Source organism: Citrus clementina, unplaced genomic scaffold (genome assembly GCF_000493195.1).
Source record: "Citrus clementina cultivar Clemenules unplaced genomic scaffold, Citrus_clementina_v1.0 scaffold_1, whole genome shotgun sequence".
Lineage (NCBI taxonomy): Eukaryota > Viridiplantae > Streptophyta > Magnoliopsida > Sapindales > Rutaceae > Citrus > Citrus x clementina.
The window spans coordinates 13781649-13789925 of NW_006263303.1; the positions used below are offsets into that span (position 1 = coordinate 13781649).

At 37.5% G+C, this 8277-nt stretch overlaps 2 non-coding genes across 2 annotated transcripts; one reads left to right on the forward strand and one right to left on the reverse strand.

Annotated features, from left to right (window-relative positions):
* Nucleotides 1–303: 303 nt before the first annotated feature.
* On the forward strand, nt 304–410 carry LOC112096039. Its single transcript, XR_002904197.1, has one exon. It is a non-coding gene; the product is annotated as a small nucleolar RNA R71 (small nucleolar RNA).
* Nucleotides 411–4782: 4372 nt separating this feature from the next.
* Nucleotides 4783–4886, reverse strand: LOC112096050. The gene has a single exon (XR_002904208.1). It is a non-coding gene; the product is annotated as a small nucleolar RNA R71 (small nucleolar RNA).
* Between the last annotated feature and the right edge of the window lie 3391 nt (nt 4887–8277).

The following is an 8277-nucleotide window of genomic DNA, read 5'->3' on the forward strand; positions in this document are numbered from 1 at the left end:
AGTTCAGCAACTTGCTTCACTACTGCTGGAGCAGATGTCATGGCCTTTACCATGTTAGTCAATGAAGTTACTTGCGCTGATAAGGCTGTAATTGCATCTATGTTATGTACCCCTGCTATTTCTCTTACTGCCGGTTACCTGTTTGATGGCCACTGATAATTATTATTGGCAATTCTCTCTAGAATTTCATAAGCTTCAATGTATAATTTGGATAATAGAGCTCCATTTGCTGAAGCATCGACCATTAATCTTATACTCGGATTCAACCCATTGTAGAAAGTTTCCAATTGAATGCAACAAGGAATGCCATGATGAGGACACATTCTGAACAGTTCTTTGAATCTTTCCCAAGCCTCATAGAAACTCTTATCTTCAAGTTGATGGAAAAAAGTAATCTCATTCCGCAATTTTATATTTTTTGTCGGTGGGAAATATTTCATTAGGAATTTATCAGCCAACTCATTCCATGTAGTGATGGAATCAGATGGTAACGAATTTAACCATGTTCTTGTTCGATCTCTTAAGGAATAAGGAAAGGGCCTCAGTCTTAAGGCATCTTATGTTGCTCCAGCAATCTTGAAAGCATCATTCACTTCTAAGAACAACTTAAGATGGAGATGAGGATCTTCATTTGGCAATCCATTGAATTGACCAACTATCTGCAACATTTGAAACATCACTGGCTTCAATTCAAAGTTTGCGGCTTCTACTTCGGGTCTGATTATCCCAGGGTGTACAACTTGAGGAGTTAACACAACATAATCTCTAAAAGCTCTATCTCTGTCATCAGCCATGTAAATAATTTTGTTATTGCCTGGATGTCTCTTATTAGCATGTTCATTCTGCTCTTCTTGAACGTTGCCTGGTTGTAAGGGCCCGTGAGGGTCCAAATTTCTCACATCCTGCAAATTATTCATACCCTGAATAAATTTTTGAATTCATTTGTTCTCTTCGCAGTCTCCTAACAATCATTTCAATCTCAGGATCGAATTGGAATACCACAGATCCGTCTTTGCACATAAAAAAAATCATTTTGAATTTGAATTTTGTTTTCGCTTTATTTGCTAGGGACTAGCAATAAGCTGGTTGGGGGGTGTGTTGAGTGTTAGAAAATGCATATTTATAAAGGAGGAAACCGTCATTTTACATTTCAAGTCTTACTAACAACCCTTACTTTTATGTATTTAACCTTCTTGTGATTTAATTACATGTGTTTTATTTTAATTAAGTATTTTATGTATTTTAGGGGCATTATAGTCATTTCACAATAAAGAAGAAATCAGACGGCAAAACGGACATCACTTTTGAACTCAGGACGGTCAAAAACCTTAGGAGGAGCATAAAAGGAAAAATGGCACTATTCACATGTACGGTACTATTCACGTGTACGGTACTGTCTACGTTACTGTTCACGACACTGTTCACATAGACGGATGATGACGTGGCATTGACGGATGATGACGTGGCATTGACCGATGATGTGGCATTGACTGATGAGGTGTCACGATCCTGTTGGACTAAAATTCTTATGTACTGTTGATGGTGACGTGGCAGCATATCAGTGGACGAAAAATCTCGTGTACGGTGCATGCATCACACAGGATTATTTTCAACCAAACCGCATTACTGTTCATCCGGGTCAAACCGCGTTACTGTTCAAAGTCAGGTCAAACCGTGTTACTGTTCATCCGCGTGGTCAAACCGTGGACTGTTGACTGATGACGTGGCGCAATCCTGAGCGTCCAAACTGTTTTTAATCCGATGGCCATGATTTACTCCATGTATCTATAAAAAGGGGGCCTCTCCCCCCTAATTTGATATCTCTGAATCCATTTTTGGGATCCATTTTCTGTAATTCCTTCTCCATCTTGTATTTTCTTTATATTTTAATAAATTCCCATTTTGCCCCTAGTTCAATTATGAGTGGCTAATTTTCTTTCAAGCTTGGGTTGAAGGTGAAGTCTCAACATGTGTCATGGGCTTAATTTGGTAAATTTATTTTCTCTTCCCCTCTAATTTTTGTGGATGTTTTGATTTCTCGTCGACAAATAATAATAGTCTTGTCTAGATACCGCCTTGGTTACACCGGCTCTCTAGTATAAGGTTATTATTATTTGGCACGATAAGCCCTTAGCACCATATTGATTAGAGCGTGGTTCATGAGGTGTGGATTCCCCCCTCATGATTTAATTGGCATTAATACGGATTATTTAGCCCATGATGCATGTTGATACGGATCCAGATACCCAAGTACGTCATTTTAATATAATTCTCTTTAATTTATTCTCTCCATTGCAATTCCAATTTTAGAATTTATTCTCGCCATTTTAATTTAAGTATTAGCATATTCCAAATCATTTCCACCATAAATCCAACTACCCATTTACAAAATTAATTCTATATATAATTAAAATCCACCTCCTCGTGGGATCGACACTCGTCACCATTAGTCTATACTACAATAGATTCGTGCGCTTGCGAGTACATTAAAATTTGCACAACATTACTCATCCCAATGTGCAAGTATGTTGAGTGTTAGAAAATGCATATTTATAAAGGAGAAAACCGTCATTTTACATTTCAAGTCTTACTAACAACCCTTACTTTTATGTATTTAACCTTCTTGTGATTTAATTACATGTGTTTTATTTTAATTAAGTATTTTATGTATTTTAGGGGCATTATAGTCATTTCACAATAAAGGAGAAATCAGACGGCAAAACGGACATCACTTTTGAACTCAGGACGGTCAAAAACCTTAGGAGGAGCATAAAAGGAAAAGTGGCACTATTCACATGTACGGTACTATTCACGTGTACGGTACTGTCTACGTTACTGTTCACGACACTGTTCACATAGACGGATGATGACGTGGCATTGACCGATGATGTGGCATTGACTGATGAGGTGTCACGATCCTGTTGGACTAAAATTCTTATGTACTGTTGATGGTAACGTGGCAGCATATCAGTGGACGAAAAATCTCGTGTACGGTGCATGCATCACACAGGATTATTTTCAACCAAACCGCGTTACTGTTCATCCGCGTGGTCAAACCGTGGACTGTTGACTGATGACGTGGCGCAATCCTGAGCGTCCAAACTGTTTTTAATCCGATGGCCATGATTTACTCCATGTATCTATAAAAAAGGGGCCTCTCCCCCCTAATTTGATATCTCTGAATCCATTTTTGGACTCTGTTTTTTATAATTCCCTCTCCATCTTGTATTTTCTTCGTATTTTAATAAATTCTCATTTTGCCCCTAGTTCAATTATGAGTGGCTAATTTTCTTTCAAGCTTGGATTGAAGGTGAAGTCTCAACATGTGTCATGGGCTTTATTTGGTAAATTTATTTTCTCTTCCCCTCTAGTTTTTGTGGATGTTTTGACTTCTCGTCAATAAATAATACTAATCTTGTATAGTACCGCCTTGGTTTCACCGACTCTCTAGCATAAGGTTATTATTATTTGGCACGATAAGCCCTTAGCACCATATTGATTAGAGCGTGGTTTATGAGGTGTGGATTCCCCCCTCATGATTTAATTGGTATTAATACGGATTATTTAGCCCATGATGCATGTTGATACGGATCCAGATACCCAAGTACGTCATTTCAATATAATTCTCGTCAATTTATTCTCGTCATTTCAATACCAATTTTAGAATTTATTCTCGCTATTTCAATTCTAATTTTAGAATTTATTCTCGCCATTTTAATTTAAGTTTTAGCATATCCCAAATCATTTCCACCACAAATCCAATCACCCATTTACTAAATTAATTCTACACAATTAAAATCCACCTCCTCGTGAGATCGACACTCGTCACCATTAGTCTATACTACAATAGATTCGTGCGCTTGCGAGTACATTAAAATTTGCACAACAAGTTTTTGGCGCCGTTGCCGGGGAGGTAAGTAATTTTAATTCATAGAATTAATTTTTTTTGAATAATTTCTTTTATTTGTTTTCTTGTATTTTTTTTATTAAATTAAAAAAAAAAGAAAAAAAAAAGTGAATCTACATTTAAAGGTTAGTATTTCTTTTCTTTTTCTCTTCTTTAAAATTCTGTAATTTAATTTTCCATTTATTTTTCTTTGTAATTTTTTTTGTTTATCTTATTAATTTAATTTTTAGTTAATTTCTTTCACGTATTTATTTTTGTGTATTTTTATAGAAAGGTTGTAATAGCGCAATAAGGTTAGTATCGTAATTTCTCCCTCTTCTTTATTTTTATTTGTTTTGTTCCCATCTTTATTTTTTGTTTTGTTTGCATCTTTATTTTTATTTTATTTATTTTGCATGCATGGTCGTAGGTCATTATTACCTAATCTTGAACCTATAGACCTTGAATTAGAAAAAACACTTCGCACACAAAAGCACATTAAAAATAAATTTGAAATGGATTTGCAACCACAAGAGAGGCCATTTAAGGACTACTTCAGTCCCTTAGCTAATTTGAGTACATCATGCATAAGATACCCAAATGTAGCTGCTAGGAGTTTCGAATTAAAACCTAGTGTGCTAAATTGTCTCCCCACATTTTATGGCTTAGAAAATGAGGATCCATATAATCATCTGAATGATTTTCATGCCATTTGTCAAACTTTTAAATATGAAAAATTTTCAGACGATGATGTTAAACTTAGACTATTTCCATTTTCTTTAAAGGATAGAGCTCGTTCATGGCTGAATACATTGCCTGCTAATAGCATTGCATCATGGGAACAAATGGTTACAAAATTTTTAAATAAATATTTCCCAGTGCATAAAACCAATGCTATTCGCAGGGAAATCTCGGAGTTTACCCAGAAAGATGACGAGCAATTTTTCGAAACATGGGAGCGATTCAATGGGCTACTCTTGAAGTGTCCACATCATGGGTACGAGAAATGGCACCAATGCCAATACTTTTTGGAGGGATTATTGCCAAATGTGCAAGAATGGCTAATGGCAACAAGTGGAGGAGAGCTAATGTCAAAAAGTGCATCCGAGATTTGGGAATTCTTCCAACGACAAGCGGATAATTCCCAACAACGGAGTCGATCACTCAAGAATACTAGAAGAATTAAAGGAGTAAATGAGGTTCAAATTGGCGAGTCAACTTCGGGAATCAAAGAAGTCAAGGAGATGGTTGAAGGTCTTGCTCGACAAATAGCATCGTTATCGACTGCTAAATCAACAGAGCCACATGACCATGACTCATACTCAGATCAAGCCAATGCCATAGGTGTAATGAGAAAACCATCGAATTACAACCCATACTCCAACACATATAACCCTGGATGGAGAGACCACCCCAATTTTTCATGGTCTCAAGGATTCCAACAGAATGGACCAGCAGCTCCAGCTCCACCAATGCAACAAATTTCTCAAAATCCTCAAGCCTCTCAGCCCCCATTTAGACCATACAATCAGAACCAGAACTACTCTCAACCCAGACCATGGGAGGATTCATTCCAAAATCTCAAGAATCTTACTCACTCTACGATTGAGCAACAGAACCGCACCATTGATGGACTACGAAATGAGTTGAGAGCAGGCTTCAACTCACAAGCTCAATCGGTTTCAAGCCTCGAGAAGATGGTGGGACAACTTGCTTCTTCAGTTCAGACCTTGGCAATGACCGTTGAGAAAGGCAAATTTCCAAGTCAACCAGTGCCTAATCCTAAACGAGTACATGAAGCAAGTACCAGTTCACCACAGCAGCATGGAGAGATCAAAGCAGTAATGACCTTGCGAAAAGGAAAGGAAGTCGACAACAAAGTGGAGATGCCGGTGACAAAAGAAAATCAAATTGTACCTGTGAATGTTGAGGACTCATCACCGGAGGAGAAAGAAGAAACTAACCCACGAGAATACGTTCCCAAAGCTCCATTTCCTCAAAGGTTAGCTAAAGGAAAGAAGGAAAAATCCACAGGTGAGATTCTTGAAATCTTCAAACAGGTAAATGTTAACATCCCTTTACTTGATGCTATTAAACAAGTTCCATCTTATGCCAAGTTTCTTAAAGACCTTTGTACTAAAAAGAGAAATATGCATGTTCAAAAGAAGGCATTTTTAACAAAAAACGTTAGTTCTATACTCCAACATAAAATTCCTTTAAAATGCAAAGACCCAGGCTCCCCCACTATCTCATGTAGTATAGGGAACCACACAATTGAGAATGCTTTGTTGGATTTAGGAGCTAGTGTAAATTTGTTGCCTTATTCAGTATTTGTGAAACTTGGACTGGGAGAATTACACCCAACTCCAGTGGTGTTACAGCTTGCAGATCGGTCCACAAAAATACCTCGTGGTATTGTGGAGGACGTGCTTATCCAGGTAGACAAGTTTTATTTTCCTGTTGATTTCATTGTAATTGACACTCAACCAATACAGGATTCAAGGAAGCACATCCCCATTATTCTAGGCCGACCTTTCTTGGCAACTGCGGATGCTCACATTCAATGCAAGACTGGAAATATGCAGTTGTCTTTCGGCAACATGACTATGGAGCTGAACATCTTCAACATTGCCAAACAACCTCACAGTGCAGATGATGGAATTGTTGATGTGGATTTAATTGAAGCATTAGTTGATGATACTTTTGTTTCAAACCTTAGTGATCCTTTACAAACATGTTTAACTCACTTTGGTTTGGATTTTGATATTGACAGATCGGTCGATGAGGTCAATGCCCTGCTTGACTCAGGACCATCTATGGACACTAATAAATGGAAGTCAAGAGTTGAACAACTAGCACCATCAGAGAAGAAACTCATCCCATCATCAGAATCACCACCGAAACTCGAGCTCAAACCATTACCCAACACTCTGGAATATGCATTTTTGGGAGAAGAAAGTACTCTGCCGGTAATCATCTCATCATCCCTCAATGACGAACAAAACGGTAAGTTGTTAGATGTTTTGAAAGAGCACAAAGGGGCATTAGGATGGACCATAGCAGACATTAAAGGTATAAACCCAGTAGACTGCATGCATTACATTCACCTTGATGAAAATGCTAAAACTACTAGGGAAATGCAACGTCGGTTAAATCCTAATATGAAAGAAGTTGTTAGAACAGAACTCCTTAAGCTATTAGATGCTGGTATCATTTACCCCATTTCTGATAGTTCATGGGTCAGTCCTGTACAAGTTGTCCCCAAAAAGTCAGGAGTCACAGTAGTTACCAATGCTGATAATGAATTGATACCCACTAGAGTAACTACAGGATGGCGTGTATGCATTGAGTATAGAAAATTGAATTCTGTCACACGTAAAGACCATTTTCCTTTACCATTTATTGATCAAATGCTTGATAGATTAGCAGGCCATGAATTTTATTGCTTTCTAGATGGCTACTCAGGATATAATCAGATTCCCATAGCACCAAAAGATCAAGAGAAAACTACTTTCACTTGCCCTTTTGGCACATTTGCATATAGGAGAATGCCATTTGGATTATGTAATGCACCTGCTACATTTCAACGATGCATGTTGAGCATTTTTTCTGATATGGTTGAACGATTCCTTGAAGTCTTTATGGATGACTTTTCTGTCTTTGGTGACTCGTTTGATCAATGTTTACATTATCTAACACTAGTTCTGCAGAGATGTGTCGAGAAGAACTTGGTCTTAAATTGGGAGAAATGCCATTTTATGGTAAAACAAGGTATTGTTCTCGGTCACATCATTTCGAGCAAAGGTATTGAGGTTGACAAAGCCAAGGTGGATCTCATTTCTAATCTTCCTCCACCCAAAACAGTCAGAGAAGTAAGATCTTTCCTTGGGCATGCTGGGTTCTATAGACGTTTCATTAAAGATTTTAGCAAAGCTTCTAGACCCTTATGCAATTTACTTGCTAAGGATGTACCTTTTGTCTTTGATGATTCATGTCTTGTTGCGTTTGAAAAATTAAAGCATTTGTTGACATCATCACCCATCATTCAGTCCCCGAACTGGAGTTTACCATTTGAACTCATGTGTGATGCATCTGATTATGCAGTAGGAGAAGTATTAGGACAAAGAGTTGATCGAATTCCCCATGTTATTTACTATGCTAGTATGACATTGAATGATGCACAGTTGAACTATTCAACTACTGAAAAAGAAATGCTAGCAGTAGTGTTTGCATTAGAGAAATTTCGATCTTATCTCATTGGTTGTAAAATAATCGTGTTCACAGATCATGCTGCTCTTAAATATCTTCTCACAAAGAAAGATGCAAAAGCTAGACTAATTCGTTGGGTGTTATTTTTGCAGGAATTTGACTTGGAACTCAAAGATAAAAAG